General features: G+C 39.9%; 1 pseudogene; it reads right to left on the bottom strand.

The window, feature by feature from the left end:
- Positions 1-18,139, bottom strand: part of LOC137040770 (uncharacterized) — a 52,073-nt pseudogene extending 33,934 nt beyond the window's left edge.
- Between the last annotated feature and the right edge of the window lie 2,137 nt (positions 18,140-20,276).

Genomic DNA, 20,276 nt, shown 5'->3' with positions numbered 1-20,276 from the left:
TTGAAGTAATATCTTCTCAAATTATAAATTGCACAAAGACTGAGTAAAGCTTATGGTCCTAACTGGTCCTAAAAGAAAGACTGTGGGTTGGGGTGCTGGACTGTTTGTTGTTCTCTATTTACCAATTGGGATGTGTATCATGTTAAATCTCTGTATTTATGCCATTATACTTAATACATCTGACTCATGAGCAAAATTATTCTGTGTGGTCCCTCAGTACATGTAATACTTAAACTAAAATAAAAAGGATAGGTGTTACATAAAATGGCGCCCGAACAGGGACCTGAAAGGTAAAACCTAAAACCAAATTGTAGAACGTAGAGGGTTAATTTGGTTTTGACCAGACTGATTTTGCTTCTTATGAGTCCTTGTGTTTAATGTATGAAGGTTTAAGTGAACTTTGGGATTGAGCCAGAACATTGAGTGACTAGGTTCACCTTTATAATTGATTTATAAGATTGACACACAATGGCTAACCGATGTGATGAGACAGAGGGTGAGAATACTTCAGAACCAGACTATTCCACTGCACCTTTCACTATCAGACGAGAACCAGTGCAAGACCTTATTCAATCTCTCAGTCATTTATATCTGGATAATGAAGTAGAGGATGGGGGGCATGAAGACAGTTCTCAATACTTGCCATTACCACCTCCACCACCTCCTCAAGCAGAAGATCCTTCCAGTTGGGAATCAAGAGTGAGCAAAATAGTCTAAAATATATGATCTGGAGAAATCTTTTGGTGTGTTTTCTAATGACGTGCAGCATGATATTGATAAGCAAAATCACAGGTTGACTGTTATGGAGGAGCAGGTACAGAACCTCTTTTCCCAGCAGAAGGACCATCATAAACGGATCAAGCGATTGGAGGAGACATTACCCAATGAACTCAAGTTTGAATGCCAACAGGTAAAAGAAATCTTAGAAAAGAGTATACAGCAAGTAGGACAAGCAATGATGGATTGTATGTCACGAAGAGATGTTCAGTTGAAATCTTTAATTCACTCTACCCACACTGTGACATCTACACCTCACTTCAGTCCACCACTACCCACAGATACGCCGACCCATCCTATACATTTTAAAACTCCAATCAAGATGGATTTCCCAAGGTTTGGCAGTTTGGAGGGAGAAGACCCTATGTCATTCCTTGAGAGATGTGATGAGTACCTTGCAATTCAACCACTTAATGATGCTGAGATATTAGCTATGATGCCTTCTGTGTTAACTCATACAGCCAAGATTGGTGGCTTGCAGAGAAGAAGAAGGTAAGAACTTGGGGGCAATTCAAGAAGACATTTTTACAATCTTTTTTGCCTGATGACTATGAAGTTGAGGTTGAAAGAAGAATTAGAGAACGGAAACAAGGACTTGATGAAAGTATTCGAACATTTGCTTATCAGTATCGAGCCTTATGTCTGCGATTGAAACCTTCCATGTCAGAACAGGAAATACTCCAAGCTACCCTTAGAAACTGTAATCCTCGTGTCGCCAGCATACTCAGAGGCACAGTCTCTACAGTGGACGAAATGGTACGGGTGGGAACCCTAGTGGAAAAGGATGTTAGTGAGGAAAGAGCTTATTGGAGACAGAGACAAGCAGAACATCAGGCTAAGGTGAATGGAGCCAATAAAACAGTAAAAGGGCGGCAATCAAACCCTCATATTGCTGTGGTGTCAGGAAATGTGGAAAAGCAGCTTGACCCATTATCCCTGTCAATCACCATCAAGGACTATAGATGTCAAGCAGTTTTGGACACAGGTAGTACATATTCTTTGCTTCAGGAGTCTTACTGGAAAAAAATTAAGCCCCACACCGAAATGTGGCAGTCCAGTAGAGGTCAGACTTTCTCACTTGCTAATGGTCAGGTACAGACAGCCTTAGGAAAGGTAAGCTGGAGTTGTGCGCTACATGGACATCAATATCCATTCAGAGATTATGTGATGAGGGACCAAGATCTAAACTTACCCATTATACTTGGCCTAGAGTTTTTGATAGATTCGGGAATCCAGATTGATTTCAAAGAGAAGAGCTATATGCTTTCTGAAGAAACGGAGGTAAAATATCCATTCCTGCCATATGCTTCTTCAGCAACCATCAGTCTACATTTGGCATTACCTTTAGCTCAAGTGTCTTCCTCCACATTAGAAATCATTAAAGGACTGGTAAGTCAAGCAGAAGTTCCTAGAGCTCAGAAATGCCAGCTAGAAGCCTTAATGCTTGATCGGCCTACGGTTTGCACTGAATCCCTGGGCCAAACTTCGGTGATCCGACATCAGATTCACACCTCAGATGAGATTCCTGTTCGCAAAAGGGCCTACCCTGTTTCTGTGTCCAAACAACAGTTTATTGATCAGGAAATTACCAACATGTTGGGAAAAGGGATAATCCGACCATCAACTTCTCCATGGGCAGCTCCTATAGTGCTTGTCCCCAAGAAGGATGGTACTATGCGTTTCTGTATTGATTACAGAGCTTTAAATGCCAAGACACCTTTAGATGGCTTTCCCATGCCACAAATCCAAGACATACTGGAATCCATGTATGGTGCTTCAATTTTCAGCACATTAGATCTCAAAAGCGGCTACTGGCAGGTGCTTATGGATGAGGAAAGTATTCCCAAGACTGCGTTTGTAACTAAAAATGCCCAGTAAGAATTTGTGTGTCTACCCTTTGGACTGAGAAACTCGGCTGCAACTTTTCAACGCCTGATGAATACCATATTAAGAGAATGTCTTGGTAAATTCTGTTTCGTCTATTTAGATGATATTGTAATTTATTCAAAGAGTATTCAAGACCATTTTGAACACCTTAAACAGCTCTTTGACCTGTTAGAAGCTGCTGGTTTGAGTCTGAACCTGAAGAAGTGCAATCTGCTCCAAGGATGCATCACTTTCTTAGGACATGTGGTATCTGCTGAAGGAGTGCGCACTGAAACTACCAAAGTGGAGGCGGTCCAGAATGTCCCTGTCCCAACAACGCTGAAAGAGGTACATCGCTTTTTAGGTCTTGCTGGTTGGTACCATAGGTTTATTCCACGTTTTTCGGAGATTGCTGCACCATTACATGCTCTGAAGTGCAAGAACAGTGCATGGGAGTGGACCATGGAATGTCAACAGTCTTTTGACAAACTGAAAATTGCTCTTCAAAAAACACCTGTTTTGGTACCACCTGACTTCACAAAAATGTTTAAAGTTCAGACAGATGCCAGCAATGTCGGCCTAGGAGCTGTGTTGACTCAGGATCATGATGGAGATGAACACGTTATAGCATATGCTTCGAAACTGCTTCATGGAGCTGAGAAGTCCTATTCCACTCCTGAAAAGGAATGTTTGGCAGTGGTTTGGGCAGTCGAGAAATGGAAACAGTATCTGGAAGGGAAACATTTCGAGGTATTTACAGATCATGCTGCCCTGACGTGGGTTTTCAATCACCCCCGACCAACTTCTCGATTGACTAGGTGGGCTCTGAGATTACAAAGCTTTGATTTCACAGTCAGATATCGAAAGGGGCAATGTAATGTAGTACCAGACACACTCTCTAGGAGTATAGCTTTCCAAGAAGTCAAAGGTAAAATAGCTATATGTCAGGCAACAACCACTGGATCGGATTTACCGGTCAGCTGGGATGAAATTGGAATTACTCAGAAGCAAGATCCCTTACTTCAGCCTTTGTGGGAAGCTGCAAAGTTACCTGTAACAGACCCAACGCGTATTCATTATGTCGTTCAAAATGACTATCTATTTTGTTGTGTGCCCAATCAACATCAAGGGGAAACTATGCAGGTAATTATACCATTGGTATTAAGGGAGAAGTTCTTACAGTTTGCTCATTCCAATCCCTTGAGTGGACATCTGGGGCGGATGAAGACATTGAGGCGCTTACTCAATGTTGTTTACTGGCCAGAGATACGCAAGGATGTTTGGAGTTTTTGTACAGCGTGTCAGACTTGCCAGATTTATAAACCGAGAATATCCAAGCTGTCTGGTCACCTGCAGTCAACACCCGTAGTGGAGCCAGGCCACATGTTAGGGGTTGATCTTATGGGTCCCTTCCCAAAGAGTTCTCAGTCTAATGAATACTTGATGGTGGTGGTGGACTACTGCAGTAAATGGGTAGAATTATTTCCGCTGAGATCTGCCAAGACTCATCTCATTGTTAATGTCTTGATAAAAGAGATCTTCACTCGATGGGGAACACCCACATACTTGGTCTCAGACCGTGGGCCACAGTTTACAGCACAACTTCTGAATGATGCATGTAAGCGCTGGGGGATTATTCAGAAGCTAACGACAGCATACCATCCACAAACTAATATTACTGAAAGAACCAATCGAACTCTCAAGGCTATGATATCTTCCTTTGTTAAGGACAATCACAGACAATGGGATAGATGGATATCCGAGTTCCGGTATGCCATAAATACGGCGTGACAGGAAAGTACAGGTCTAGCCCCCGCCGAGATTGCTTTGGGTAGAAAATTAAAAGGGCCCATGGAACGACTCCTACGAAACCCGCCTAGTCCTGATCATATGGCCTATGGTAATGTTGAGAGGCAGAAAGAACTCTTTGAACGAGTAAAAGAGAAGACTAGTCAAGCTCAAGAACGACAAGCAAGGTACTATAACCGAAGAAGGAAACGTGAGTCATTCAAAGAAGGAGACTTGGTATGGATACGTACTCACCCTCTGTCTCGAGCCTCGGACTCCTATATGGCAAAACTGGCGCCGAAATGGCAAGGGCCAGCTAAAGTTCTTAAAAAGTTGAACAATTTTAATTACCAAGTAGTAATGTTGAATGATACAAAACGAATTGAAACTTTTCATGTGGAAAAGATGAAAAAGTTTTATGGAACTGCTTAAACATATTCTTTAAGGGGAGGGGTATGTAACAGTTTTTCTGTTACTAATAGCTTCTCAGTAAAGCAGTGCTAATATTCGCCTGAGCATTAGGGGGCGCTCTGGTTGGAAACATGCTAGGGCCTACCTATTTAAGGGATAGGAGAAGGAGAAAAGAGTAGGAAGTTGATCCTCTACCTTCACGGAGATGCTTACCTCATGGCTTTTGCCCTGGTTGAGTAACTTTATAGTTCTAAGCTCATCTGTAAGTAATTATTTATTTTTATTTTTCTTTGCTAATTATGGTTTGTAGTATATAGTTATGGGTTGTTGGTTTGTTTGTTTGAATGTTTCTACAGAGGGTTTGTGTTCTGGGCAGTTATGGAGTACTTGGGGGATTATACAACTGAGAAGATGGAATGGAGAGAATTGATTTCAACTACTGTTTGACTGTTACCTGGCAGTAGACCAAAGCTATGTTTCAGACAATGAGGCCTTCTCTTCCAGATGAACTTAGTGGTGGAATCATCCTGACCTTTGAAGTAATATCTTCTCAAATTATAAACTGCACAAAGACTGAGTAAAGCTTATGGTCCTAACTGGTCCTAAAAGAAAGACTGTGGGTTGGGGTGCTGGACTGTTTGTTGTTCTCTATTTACCAATTGGGATGTGTATCATGTTAAATCTCTGTATTTATGCCATTATACTTAATACATCTGACTCATGAGCAAAATTATTCTGTGTGGTCCCTCAGTACATGTAATACTTAAACTAAAATAAAAAGGATAGGTGTTACAACACCATTGCGGGATCTCAACATTAATTGGACACATTTTGTTGTCAATTTAAGGGAACAATGGTGGAGGGAGGGGTCAAGTAATTTGTTTAAAGACATGTCTCTCCTGGAAACACTAACCCACAACCATAAGTGCAGACACTTACAATGCAAAATTCTTGCTTTCTCTTTTTTAAACTCTGCATTTAATTTCTACTCTAGTTTGTGTACTAATCTATCTTATTCTTGAAAATTGACATAGTACTTTAAATACTTTTGGATCCTTTAAAAAACTTGTGATGTTTTCCATTCATAAGTCTCTGCTAAAATCTGCTAGGTGTCTATTGAATTAATAAATGTTTATTAGTAGTTTGATATGGTTGACAACATAAAACGAGGACAAAATAGGCAGATGATTTATTTTTATTGGACACAGGAAAACTCAAAGTTATCGTGGTTGTGTTGTGTTGTGTTGTGTCTTCTTTATTCTTCATCCTTACTCTGCACAATACAATAAAAATAAAAATATTTAATAATGTATAAATGAGTTTTACAGAAAGCAGCTGTATATCATCAATGCTTTTACAGCTGGGTGTTTGATACCTTCCCGACATCACGGCTCTTGGCCCTCAGCTTGTTGACCTGGGACTCTGCGATGTCAGCACGCTCCTGAGCCTCCTCCATCTCATGCTGCACCTTCCTGTACCTGGACAGGTGAGTGTTGGCCTGCTCTTCCTGTTTATGATTACACAAGATATCCAACCCAATTCATAGCAGTGCTTTCATGGTGCTAATGGTTTTTGTCAATACTAAAACTTCATGCTCAAGACATTTGATATTAGACTTACAGCTTCTTCAGCCTGGCGCTTGTAGGCCTTCACTTTCAGCTGCAGCTTGTCTACCAGATCCTGCAGTCGGGTAACGTTCTTCTTGTCTTCCTCAGTCTTTGGGTGTAAATAATGGCCATGGTCTTAGTTAAACTGTATGTTGTAAAAGGTGGAACATTTCTAATTCCTGGGTAGTTTTACCTGATAGGTGAGCTCCTTCACTCTCCTCTCGTATTTGCGCACTCCTTTCACAGCGTCTGCACCACGTCTCTGCTCGGCTTCAACTTCAGACTCTAACTCGCGCACCTTCAGTAGAGATTAATAGTTTTGCCTGTCAAATCTCTGGTATGACCAGTACACCTAAGAATGTGCTTTGTTAAGCTCCTGAACACTCAAATTTACCCTGGACTCCAGTTTCTGGAGCTGCTTCTTTCCACCCTTCATGGCCAGACTTTCAGCCTCATCCAGACGGTGCTGCAGGTCCTTGACAGTCACCTCCAGGTTCTTCTTCATCCTCTCCAGATGAGCACTGGTGTCTTGCTCTTTCTTCAGCTCCTCAGCCATCATGGCAGCCTGAAATTAAAATAAAGCCAATTTAAATGATCTAACCACTAGAGAAATAACTTCCATGAAGGTTCCCTTTGTTGCAACATCAAGGCTCGAGGCCAGCGTAAAAGACCTTCAAGACAGCTTTTTGCAAGATAAAGATAGCAAACATCATGCATGATCTGCTGCCTCTCTTTCAATTAAGTCTTTTCTGATTCTCTTCGAAAATGAACTGTAACTTAGTGAATACTTGTCACACAAACATGAGCTATACTGTCTAAAACACATTGAAATGTCAGGTTTTAAACAATCTAAATCAAAATATTGATTTATAATATCAAAAACAAATAGTCTCTGTTTATGTAATCTGTTTGAAACAAGAGATCTCAGTCGTTCGAGAGCGCCTCATTATTCGCCAATGTGGCCACAGATCAACATTAATAGGCTCTATAATATAACAAATACCCATACAATGTCATAGACTAAAGACAAGACAAGATGTTTTTGTCCTGTTTTGGACAGATTATGAAGATTACTGTGAAAGAGCAGAGTGTCACATCAATAAAAAGGTTTGTTTGTAAATTTCTGCTCAGATGCTATAAATACAGTACTAGTCAAAAGTTTGGACATGTTATTATTTGAATTCATATTTTTTGAAAGAAGTATCTTATGCTCATCAATCATGTATTTATTTGATCAGAAATACAGAAAATTTTAATTTAAAACAATTGGTTTTCTATTTTAATATAGGCTACTGTAAAATATTTTATTTCTATGATGCAAAGCAGAATTTTCATTAGCCATTGCTTCATTTATTCATCCTAGAATCTGGAAAAAGTATCACAGGTTATAAAAAATACGTTTCCAGCATAAATCGGATAACAAATGATAATACATTTGAGTAATGATGAAGAAAATTCTGTTTAAATCAGTTATATTTCAAAGTATATATAGAAAGAAATGCATGCACGAGATAACAAAAATCAGGTTGTCTGTTAAGAGCAGACATTATATTAAGGTTAATACAATAGTTGCTATGATCCTGTTATCAGTATCCTCACATATGTGTTTTTTTATTTCAGAGATAAAAATTACAGAGTCAAATCAAATTTGAGTGGCCTTTTATTGTGGACAGCCTAAGGCACACCTGTACAATAATTTAATCAGCATTTTGATATGCTACACCTGTGATGTGGATGGATTATCTCAGCAAAGGAGAAGTGCTCACTAAAACAGATTTGTGAACAGTATTTGAGAGAAATAGGCCTTTTGTGTACACAGAAAAAGTCTTAAATCTTTAAGTTCAGCTCATGAATAATGGGGCAAAAACAAGTGTTGCGTTTATATTTTTTTCAGTGTATGTTCTAAATGAACTTCAAAAATATATTCATTTTAACCTGTTTTGTCCTAATATTCATTCTTATAGTTCCTTCTAACATATCTGACTTAAAGGCTCATTTATTATGCAGCTCATTATGTGGTTCTTTGTCAGGTGGGAAACAGCATTATTAATGATCATTCACACCCCATGCATATTGCCTTTGTAAACATATATACAAAACAAATATATTGTTTTATGTGAATGAGCAGGCACAAAGATTTTTACATAATCTAGAAGCAAAAACTCCAGGCAACAACATCCATTAGTCTGGTGTAAAAGTCTGGTGGACATACTTGCTGTGTTTTGTGGCTTTTTTTTTATAAACCATGCATAAACATTATTCTCTCAAAAATGATATGCTCACATATTATAGTAGCCCAGTTCATGCTGAATAAAGAACAATTTTGCCATTAATATTTTTATAAACAGCTGAAAAATGTATATTGTCAACTTCTAAAGGACCCCAAAACTGCCTCAGATCCCTATGGGTTAATTTAGAGTATAGAAGCAGAATGTCAGCACTCACATCAGTGATGGCCTTCTTGGCCTTCTCCTCTGCATTTCTGGCCTCCTGGACTGAATCTTCCACCTCACCTTGAACTTGGACCAGATCAGCCTCAAGCTTCTTCTTGGTGTTAATAAGACTTGTATTCTGTGGGATGTAAGCATTTCGTTTGGTGTACATTTATATAAAAGTTTATTGTGTGTCCTGAATTTGTTAGAAGTATGTAGTCATTTTTTTGTACTTGTGAGTGTAGCAGTCCCACACGCTCGCTGGCATCCACCAGCTCTTGCTCTGCCACTTTGCGGCCTCTCTCTGTTTGCTCCAGTGCAGCTCTCAGCTCCTCAATCTCTGCTTGCATCAGGTTATTCCTGCGCTCCACCATGGCCACCTGCTCCTTCATGTCCTCCTGTCCTCTGAGAGCGTCATCAAGGTGCAGTTGGGCATCCTGTGGCAACATTCTTTCTTTGTTAGCTCTCTTCATTTGGTTAATTCATGTGTCATATTCATTTAGTCCAACATTCAATATTTATTGCAATTCCATGTTCAACAGAAAGATACCTTGAGTTGGCCTTGGACGTTCCTGAGCTGTTTCTGTGCCTCGGCAGCCTGGCGGTTGGCATGACTCAGCTGGATCTCCATCTCATTCAGATCTCCCTCCATCTTCTTTTTGACTCTCAGGGCATCATTTCTGCTCCTGACCTCAGAGTCCAGAGTGCTTTGCATGGAGTCGATTACTCTTTGGCTGTTCCTCTTGATCTGTTCCATCTCCTCATCCTTCTCAGAAAGCTTCCTGTCAATCTCACTCTTCACCTGGTTCAGCTCCAGCTGCACACGAAGAATCTTGGACTCTTCATGCTCCAGGGTTCCCTACAAGGGCAAAAGACAAAAATGTACTTTTTAGAAATATCACAAACACATTTATGATGATTTCTTAGCAGAAATTATGTTTTTATTTTAAAAGTTTAGACAATCATTGCTTTAATATTATGCAAAGCAATGGTATCATAATGTTAGTATTGTAAGCAAAACATGTCACCTCAGCTTCTTCCAGTGCCGTCTGTATCTCTGATTTCTCAGACTCCACTGTCTTCTTGGCTTTCTCTAACTCATGAATGCTCTTTCCAGTCTCTCCAAGCTGCTCAGTGAGATCAGAAATCTCCTCTAAAAGGGTTTAAAAATCATAAGTGTAAGATTTTCTGTTCTATTACATCTATTTTTTGTTTACAAATAAAAGTTGCATTACGTTGCAGATTCTTGTTCTCCCTCTTCAGGGTCTCGAGGTGGTCAAGAGCTTCCTCATAGGAGTTCTTCATTTTGAAAAGCTCAGTGCTGAGAGAACGAGCTTCTTTCTGAGCGCCTTCTAGTTCAGCCTGACTTTCCTCATACTTCTGTTTCCACTCTGCTAGCACCTGATAATGAAAGAAATGTAGTCATTGTTAATTGGTAAAGTCCATAATTCAAGTTTTAGGTTTAGAGGCTATCCATGTCTTTCTCACCTTGTCAAAGTTTCTCTGCTTCTTGTCAAGGTTGGCTGCCAATGCATTTGCCCTCTCCACATCAATCATGAGATCCTCTACTTCACCCTGCAGTCTCTGTTTGGTCTTTTCCAGAGAGGCACACTTTGAGTTCACCGCCTCAATGGATTCTTCAGCATCCTGCAGACGCTGGGCCAGCTTTTTCCTGAGGAAAATGAAATGAAATTACGAAATCTTGCTAATATTTTTAATGTTAAATATATGGAATGTATTGATGTATTTACTTGGATTCCTCGAGCTCCTCAGTGCGCTGGATGGCATCAGTCTCATATTTGGTTCTCCACTGAGCCACTTCACTGTTGGCCTTAGACATTCCACGCTGGAGTTCAGCTTTGGCCTCCTGCTCTTCCTCATACTGCTCTCTGAGCAAATCACAGTCATGGCGGGCAGACTGAACCGCATGGGCCAGAGCGTTCTTAGCCTTGAAGTCAAAAGGTTTTCTTTTATTGTACACAGCTATGTTCATATGTAGTAACAGACAATTCTAGCATTTTTGCAGGTACACACCTTAACCTCTTCTTCAATATGTCTTTTGAGTTCCTCAATCTGCTGAGTGTAAGCTTGTTTGCCTCTTGTCAATTGAGAAACAAGAGCTTCTTTCTCTTCCAATTGACGCCCAAATTCCCCTAGTATGAGACAATGCATAATTTATGAAAGTGTGTACAAGAGCTGTATAATGTCAATATTGTGTTTCTGCATTGCAGGTTTTTGCAGTTATATAATTGTGTTTGTGGTATATTTACTGTGTGTAGTATATTCAGTTTATTTACTTACCATTTTCAGTTTGCAGCCTTGCCTTCTGTGCATTTAAATCATTAAGTTGGCGTAAAAACTCATCATTTTTTGTTTTTAGCTCACTTGCTTGGTCTTCTAATGTCCGGCACATCTTTTCTAGGTTTGCCTGTTAATTCAAAATTTAAAAAAAAAAAAAAATGTTTGAGCTTTTTGTTCTATGTTCTTTTTGCAATTATTTATTTTACAAGCTGGTAAAGTTAAAGTAGTTTGGTAAAACTAAAACTAAACCTTTACTTTAAGTTTTCCCAATATTTTACCTTTGCTTTGGCCACAGCCTCCATGTTGCTCGTCAAGTCATCAATCTCCATCTTGTATTCACTCTTCTCCTTCTCCAGCTTCTGCTTGACTCGCTGGAGGTTGTCAATCTGTTCTCCGAGCTCAGCAACACTATCTGCCTGCTTCTTTCGCAGAGCTGCGGCTGTAGCTTCATGCTGCAAGGTGGACTCTTCCAGATCACGACGCAACTTCTGGAATTCGGCTTCACGCTTCTTGTTCATCTCAATCTGGGCAGCAGTGGCACCACCAGCTTCCTCAAGCCTCTCACTGATCTCCTCAAGTTCCCTGGAGAGATCCGCTCTCTGCTTCTCCACTTTAGCACGAGCAGCTCGCTCAGCCTCGATTTCCTCTTCCAGCTCCTCAATACGGGCCTATATATATAAAGAAAATAATTACACAGTGATACTGGTTACCTTGATTTTCCCAACTGTGCAACTACTTCATATAATACAAAGAAAAGATTAGGGTTAGTGTTACCTGAAGTTCTTTGATCTTCTTCTGAAGCTGTGCTCCCAAAGACTGTTCATCCTCAATCTTGCTGAGAAGCTGACTAATCTCGAAGTCTTTCCTGTTTTGAAAGTAGTTTAAAATGTCTAGAATACTCACATTTACACAATTACAAAAAAAAGCGTAATTATATAAAGACTGATGTCCACCCACTTTTTGATCTTCTCATCTGATTGCTGTTTGTCATTCTCCAGGTCCATTATGGACTCCTGGGCCAGTTTCAGGTCACCCTCAAGCTTCCTCTTGGCTCTCTCAAGGTCCATACGGAGCTTCTTCTCTTGCTCCAGTGAGCCCTCAAGCTATTGTTACAGAAAACAGAGCATTTAAGTCTGGTATAGAGACACAATTAATTTATGCTTTTATTGTCATGCCAAACATCTTACATCATCCACTTGCTGCTCAAGCTTTGTCTTAGATTTAGTCAGAGTGTTGACTTTGTCTTCCTCTGCCTGAAGGTCATCAAGAGTCTGCTGGTGTGCCTCTTGGAGGGCTTTCTTCTCTTTGGTCAGCTTGGCAATGCTCTCATCCTGTGAGGCCATCTCCTCTGTCAGGTTTTTAACCTAAATGGAAACATTGTTCACTGGTTTCATTCTCAAGATCCTGAACAATCAGCAGTGTGAAGAACATGTGAAAAGATTATTGACCTTATTTTCTGTTGCATGTTTCTCCTTCTCCACTTTGGCCAAGGTGAGCTCCAGGTCATCAATGTCTTTCTTCAGTTCAGAGCATTCATCCTCCAGTTTCCTCTTCTTGGCAGTCAGTTCAGCATTGATTTCCTCCTCATCCTCCAGTCTCTCGCTTGTCTCTTTGAGCTTTGCCTCGAGCTGGATCTTGCTTTTGATGAGACCTTCACATCTCTCCTCAGCATCAGAGAGGTTTTCACTTTCCTGTTCATGAAAATGGATTTAGTTTAATGGCTTATGTTTATAGCTGTAGTAGCCATATTAGGATCAATAAGAGCTGAAATACTCACAGATGCTACTTGCAGTTGAAGGTCGTTTTTCTCCTGAATAATTGATACCATTTTCTCCTCAAGCTCTTTCTTTTTAGCTAATGCCTTTGCTAGATCCTCCTTCATTTTCTCATAGTTCTCCTTCATGGCTGCCATTTCCTTTTCAGTCTCTGCACTCTTTAGAAGAGGCTTGATCTTGAAGTAGAGCTTCATCCATGGCCAGTGTTTCACGTTCATGAATGAGCGGATGTTGTATTGGATGGAATAAATTGCTTCTCTGTGTAAATTGCAATCAGTAAATTATCAGTCTTTCATAAGAAACAGTTAAATTCCAAACAGTTTTGTAAGTTCGTTTATACCTCCTCTCCATCATTTTGACAAACTCTTTCCTCATGAGAAATCCACGGCACAAAGCCTGAGTCATGGTAACCAGGGATGCTAGTTTCTCATCTCTCATCTCCTCAAGAGTACCCAAGAGACCAGCTTTGAAGAACACCTACAACAACATATATTAGTGGTATGAAAGCAGAGTAGTCTCTCCCCTTCAGTGTAGATGTAACCATAAGACATGTGTTGTGCATCTCACCTTGGTGTGTCCAAACTTGTATTGTGTGTGGTCAACATCAATAGAGCCCAAGAGTTTTTCTGAAGCCTTTTTGTTGTCAATGAACTGTCCCTCAGGGATGACGCTAGCATTTAATACTTTATATCTATGTTTTTGAGAAAAAAATATTTATAAAATGGTAAAGATTAGGTGGTGCATCATCTCTAATTCAGTGGCTCCAAAGGTGTCTTTACCTCTGCTTGAAGTCACCATAGAGGATTCTGCTGGGGAAACCCTTCCTGCAGATTCTGATGCCCTCCAGCACACCATTACACCTGAGCTGGTGGATAACCAGGAAGTTCTCCATTAGACCTGCAATGAAAATGTTCTTTAGGTTCCAGAGATATGTTCTAAACTTTTGAGTCTTCTGGGATTAAGTTTACCTGGAGTCTTGGACTCATTAGGAATCAAGCAGCGCACAAAGTGAGGGTGAGTGCTCCTCAGGTTAGTCATCAGCTTACCCAAGTTCTCCTGTGGAAATGTGTATCATTAGTCTAATCTTTATTACAGAAAAGTTTCACCTCCTTCATTAAAATAAATAATGTGTTTACCCTAAAAAGTGCAGAGACAGTCTGGAAGGAACCACCCTTCTTCTTGCCTCCCTTCTTTCCACCGCCTCCCTCAGCTGTTTATGTCAAGACAAGTGTTGTTACTGATATAATATGAAAAAACTTTTTAGTAAAATGTTCTATTTTGGATAGATGTTCATAAAAGTGGTATCACATTATGAAATGTTAAGAATAAGAGATATTTCAGTCTTCAGTTTTTCATATCTAAAATTCAAGAAATTTGGGTGATCGTACCTTCAGCACCTCCATGACTGGCATACAGGAAGGCCAGCACTTTGAGCGATGACTTTTGGTAGAGTTGCACAACAGAGTCGTTCAGTGGATCCTTGTTCTTGTCCAACCAGCCATTAATGTTGTAGTCCACAGTGCCGGCGTAGTGCACCAGAGAGAAGTGGGCCTCAGCCTTACCTTTGGCAGGCTTGGGCTTCTGGAAAGCTGGACATTTGCCCAGATGCTGATCATGCAGCTTGTTTTTGAAGCTTGTGTCTGTAGCCTTGGGGAACATGCACTCCTCTTCAAGGATGGAGAAGATGCCCATTGGCTGATGAAGAAATATTCAGGCTCAAGAACATGCACAATATGAATAATCATTTTAATTTGCTGAATGTCTCTTACCTTCTCAATGAGCTCAATGCAGGCAGCCAAGTCCATACCAAAGTCAATGAATTCCCAGTCAATGCCTTCTTTCTTGTACTCCTCTTGCTCCAGAACAAACATGTGGTGGTTGAAGAACTGTTGCAGTTTCTCATTTGTGAAGTTGATGCAAAGCTGCTCCAAGCTGTTGAACTGATATTTAAACAGTGGCAAGTTCTTACTATTTCTATTATGCTTTATATCCTGATTGTTATAGAGACTTTGATAGCTGACACTCACATCAAAGATCTCAAATCCAGCGATGTCCAGCACACCAATGAAGAACTGCCTAGGCTGCTTTGTGTCCAACATCTCATTGATACGGATGACCATCCACAAGAACATTTTCTCATAGACAGACTTGCAGAGCGCAGAGACGGCGTTGTTCACCTGAGAAATTCAAAGGTCAGTGTAGATTGTATCATTAGACTTTTACTTCTCAAGACAACTATAAATGTCTACAAGATATTTCTAACTTTATTCGATGAGATTAGTAATCACCTGTGGCACTGTCTGGCCTTTGGTCACCATCTCATTTCCGACCTTCACTCTGGGGTAACACAGAGCTTTCAGCATGTCGGCGGAGTTGAGGCCCATGAGGTAGGCGATTTTATCGGCCACTAAGGAGGAACAGTTTTATGCATTATTGTCTCTAATGAAGTGAATGTTTTGACTGTTAATAGCATGTGCTAGTAGTCTTACCCTCGGTGCCATCAGGCTCGGCCTGCTCCTCTCTCTGCTTCTGTTTGAACTTCATACTCCCATGATGCATCACAGATCCTGTCAGCTTATAGATGCTGATTTTCTCATCAGCAGTGAAGCCCAGAATGTCAATGGCAGTCTGTAATACAATGACCAAGGTAATCACACATTATTTGAGTCATAGAGAAGGGTATTTCATGTTCTCATATGTCCTGCAATCTTCAGTTACTGCTACTACTAATACTGTAGCTGTCCACACACATCTGTGGCAATGAACTCCTCCACATCATTGATACTCTTGACAGTGATTTCACCCTGGCTGATCATTGGATAGTCGTAAGGGTTGGTGGTGATGAGCAGGGCCTCTGTAAAGAGTTGATGTGCAGTATGGTAACAGCGTTCTCAAATATGGTAATAAATGAAATGCACAATATTGTCGATTTCTCACCCAGCAGCTCCGGCTTGTGTCCGGTCATGAGCTGGTAGAAGATGTGGTAGCTCCTCTCAGCAGACAGCTGGAATGTTACTCTTGACTTTTCCAGCAGATCTTACAAACAAAACCCCACAAAATCCACATTTTGCCTCCATATTAAACAATTAAATTGTAGCTTTAAACAATGTTACTCACAAGTTTCAATATCGGCTGAGGCCAGTTTTCCAGTGGTTCCAAAATGAATCCTGATGAATTTACCCTGATTTAAAAAAAATAATAATTTACAAAAGGTCAAATCTTTGGTAGCTTTGATGGTATGACCTAAGTTGTGTAAAGTTATAATGATTCATTAGTTCAACTTACAAAACGAGAGGAGTTGTCATTTCTCACAGTCTTGGCATTTCCATAAGCCTCCAGCAGAGGGTTGGCTGCAATGATTTGATCCTCTAGCGACCCCTACATGTAATTGTTGGACAAAAGATAGTCATTAGGGAAAACACAAAAACTGCAATCAACAACATTGTCTTGAAGAGAATTCCTAACCTGCATTTTTCCAGGGACAGGTTCTGCCTTCTTTGATCCAGACATTGCACCAACGGTTGCGAAGTATTGAATGACACGTTTAGTGTTCACAGTCTTTCCTGCACCAGATTCTCCACTGGATGATTTATAATAGTTAATTTAGTCATAAATCGCCTGTGGATTTACACTATAATCAAAAAGCTTCAGGTTATTTCAGAAGAAGAATATTTACTTACGTAATCAGGACAGACTGGTTCTCACGATCTGAAAATAAATCGAAATGTTAACAGGGTTTCCAAATATAGGTAGTACTTTATATTAACTTGAAGAAATAAAGTGTTATAAAGTATGTTTAGTTAATTTATTATTTTTTGTTGTTATTGCATTAATATATTAATTGGCTAAATGCTAACCATAACATATCATTTGGATTCCTTCTTATAGAAGAGATTTGGTAACATTTATGCAACAATAGAAAGTAACGGTCATTATGAAGCACTTACTAAATTAATGCATTCTTCAACTTTACTACCCATTTGCATCACCTGAAAAACCACAGCCAGGTATGATTTACTATCTATCTGAGTGTCAACTAGAGATGAAAGTGTTAACTAAAGTCTTATTTTCTTATTTATGAATTTATCAGTCAAGTCACCTTCATTTTTATAGTGCATATTACATATTTATGATGGAAGAGAAATTGATGGAAGAGAGACTGCACAGCAGTTCTAGAAGAATGTCATTGTCCAGTTTAATATGTTCTGTGTTGAATTATTTCCATTGTAAATATAATTATTTATTCATTTAATTAATTGTTTTGTTTGTTGAGGTACTTCTGGAATCCACTTACCAGTGAGCATGAACTGGTAGGCGTTGTCAGAGATGGAGAAGATGTGAGGCGGGGCTTCAATCCTCTTTTTGCCTCTGTATCCATTCACAACGACTGTATCGTAGACTGGGAGCCACTTGTAGGGATTGACAGTGACGCAGAACAAACCAGAGTAGGTCTGAAACAGAGATAGATAGTCCAGTTTAACAATGCTGCCGCCCCATCCCAGGAATAAATATGGTTTGCTGAGACTTACGTAGATCATCCATGCTGCGTAACGCTCTTTGAGGTTATACAGCACAGCAGGCTCATTGAGGTGGGTCATCATGGCCATGTCCTCAATTTTGTCATACTTGGGAGGATTCATGGGGAATATTTCATCTTCTTTTACCGTGACTGTCTGTAATGAACAGTGATAAGTGATCAAGAAAGACTTTCATGCACATGTATGGTATTCAACTGAAGACCTTTAACCTCTGCAGACTTAAACACAGTAACATGAAATATTGTTATCCATGATGCTTACTTTCCCACTGTGAGTTTTGACAGTAGCTTTTCCACCCTCTTTACTAACAAGAGTACCCTTCAGGTACATCTCGTCTGCATCTGTCACAAAGAAAGCCGATTTGGCCTCAAAGGGGGTGTTCTGAGCCTCTATTCTCTCTCTTTCCGGCTTCCGGAGGTAAATGGCCGCCGGGCCGAAGCACTCCATTTCACCATCTCCCATGGTTGGACTTTTCTGTTAAATCATTTTAGGTTTCAATCTTTTCTTGATATGTCACACAATTTGTTCTAGTATGAATTATTCTTGTGCATGCACATAGTAATGTCATTAATGAGGAAGTATATTATTAAGTGTCCATCCAAGCTTCTTACTTTGTTGTTTACAAGGTCAGAAATGTGCAGGTTACTGCTGGATTCTGGATTCTGTTAGATCATTTTTTAATGTTAGTCAGATGTAACAGCAATTAAAATAAATATTAATTAATTGACCAATTAATAATAGTTGTGGCACTGCAGAGTCTAGGCTCACTTACCTTCACAATGGTTGGCAGTCTTTGGGGAGTCCAAGACTTCTCCTTTTATAAATAAGATGTTGTCCCGAAGAGCCACCGCACTGTATTTGGTTATAATGGGCTGGGTTTTAATGCCTATATATGATTGTGTTAAAATGTTGTTATTTTTATCCTAAGATACGGTTACACACCCTATAGGCTGGTTGATAAGAGATGTCCTTGAAATGTCTTTGTTTTTTCCCCCTAGCTCTTGATATGTACAACAAAAAAAGTGTTTGACCACTGATGTGAAGTTGTGTATATTTTACCAAGGATACACAAACATAATGCATAAAATTGCTGTAGAAGTAAAAGTATGTAGTTGATGACATAAACAGGACAGACTGATTTTTGTGTGTGCGATGGATAGGAGGAATAAGGAGGTTAAAAAGCTCAGGAATCAATAACATTGAATCAGGTACAAAGAAAAAAGTAAATTCCACTTGTCTAAAGGGCAATAATTGACTAAATCTTTAAGACCAGCATGGTGCAGCCATCCCAATAAAACCTACACACTGTCCAGACAGATGAGAATCCAAGGTCATGACACAATTCATAGAATTGCTTTGGCAAGAGTGAATATCCTTGGCATTTGGTTAATGATTTCAGAGCTCCTTCACGGTGTCAGTTAATCCCACCGGCACTTCACCAATGCCGTGGAGGAGCTGTCAGATGGCCCTGGTATACGGTTTCAAGGCTTCTGCAAGTTGAGCATATTTATAAATAAGTCATATTAAACAAGTTGTTCCGACTAAAATGGTTTGTGGCACAAGAAGGCATGCCAGTGAGGGCAATCTAAATATATAGCCTTTGCCTTGAATGTTCTCTATAATGTGTTTTATTTCTTTATAACATTATAAGATGCCTAAAGCTGTTCAGATGGTTTATACCCCAACAGCCTGATGAATATCAAGATATAATCATAAGTAAACGTGCAGTTCAGTGCTCGTCTGGGTGACGGTAGCGTAATGGTGAAGAAATCTCAAGGTGTCTTGTGTTGTTTAAGCCGCTCGGATCAGGCGTTCCTTATACGGCATAAGGACGGGTCTTTAATGTCGGAGCAGCTGTGGGGGAGCGTCTGCGTGCTTCTGGTGTTCAGTTGCAGCACTTTTGCAGCTCAAGCATTTTTATTAATAAGTCCTATCAAAGAAGGAAGTGTTCTGTGCATGGCTGTTGCTTTTTTCATTGCAAGAGTCTGTTGACAGAACTGGCAGCTTTAAACAAACCAACATGACCGATATGATTTTCCATTTTGTAAAAGAGTTGTGAGGCAGATGATGATAGTGGTCTTTCTAACACTACGATTGGGAAAAATCTTGCTGTGCTAATAATGGTTGGTCTGGGCTGTTTTTATTTCTCCAAAATGAATCACATTTTTCAGGCCAAACTCAGAAGCATCAGAAGGGGTGGACATTTACCTCTGATATGGGTTTCAGAATAAGGCTTGGCAAAAATGGCTCAGTAGCGCCAACTACAAAGTGCCATTCATTTGGTGTTTCACATACAAACATGAAATTCGGTAGACACATGTAACATCCCAGTACTTACAAAAAAAGTCACTGTGAACAAAATCTGAAAACCAACTGAAAGTGAGAAATGTAGACTTGCTTTAACTATTTTCCTGCCAAACACTGATTTTTCTGTCATTTGTTAGAAAATGTTTCACCACCAAACACAGAATTTTCCGGGTTTGCTTATTTTCACTGTCAGATTCTAGGGGGCGCTATGCCGGATCTTCTGAATGAGTACAGAATCTCCTGATCAAAGCACACGTGAGGAAGACACAAGTGATCGCAAACTATAATCAAAACTATCTAATGTTACTGAAAGAAATGTTGACCCAGGAACATTAGGGGTGTTGATGGACTCGATCTCCTCCATCTGTGCGTGATCATCACTCAAAATTCCATTTGGATGAGGTATTTCACAAAAATGTGCATTTGAAAATTACAGTGTGTGATATTTTCCCCCATCCAGCGGTGTAAAGTTAT

Source organism: Pseudorasbora parva, chromosome 14, assembly GCF_024679245.1.
Source record: "Pseudorasbora parva isolate DD20220531a chromosome 14, ASM2467924v1, whole genome shotgun sequence".
Taxonomy (NCBI): Eukaryota; Metazoa; Chordata; class Actinopteri; order Cypriniformes; family Gobionidae; genus Pseudorasbora; species Pseudorasbora parva.
Note: the sequence above shows the minus strand (reverse complement) of the source record. Positions and strands in the feature narration are given on the sequence as shown.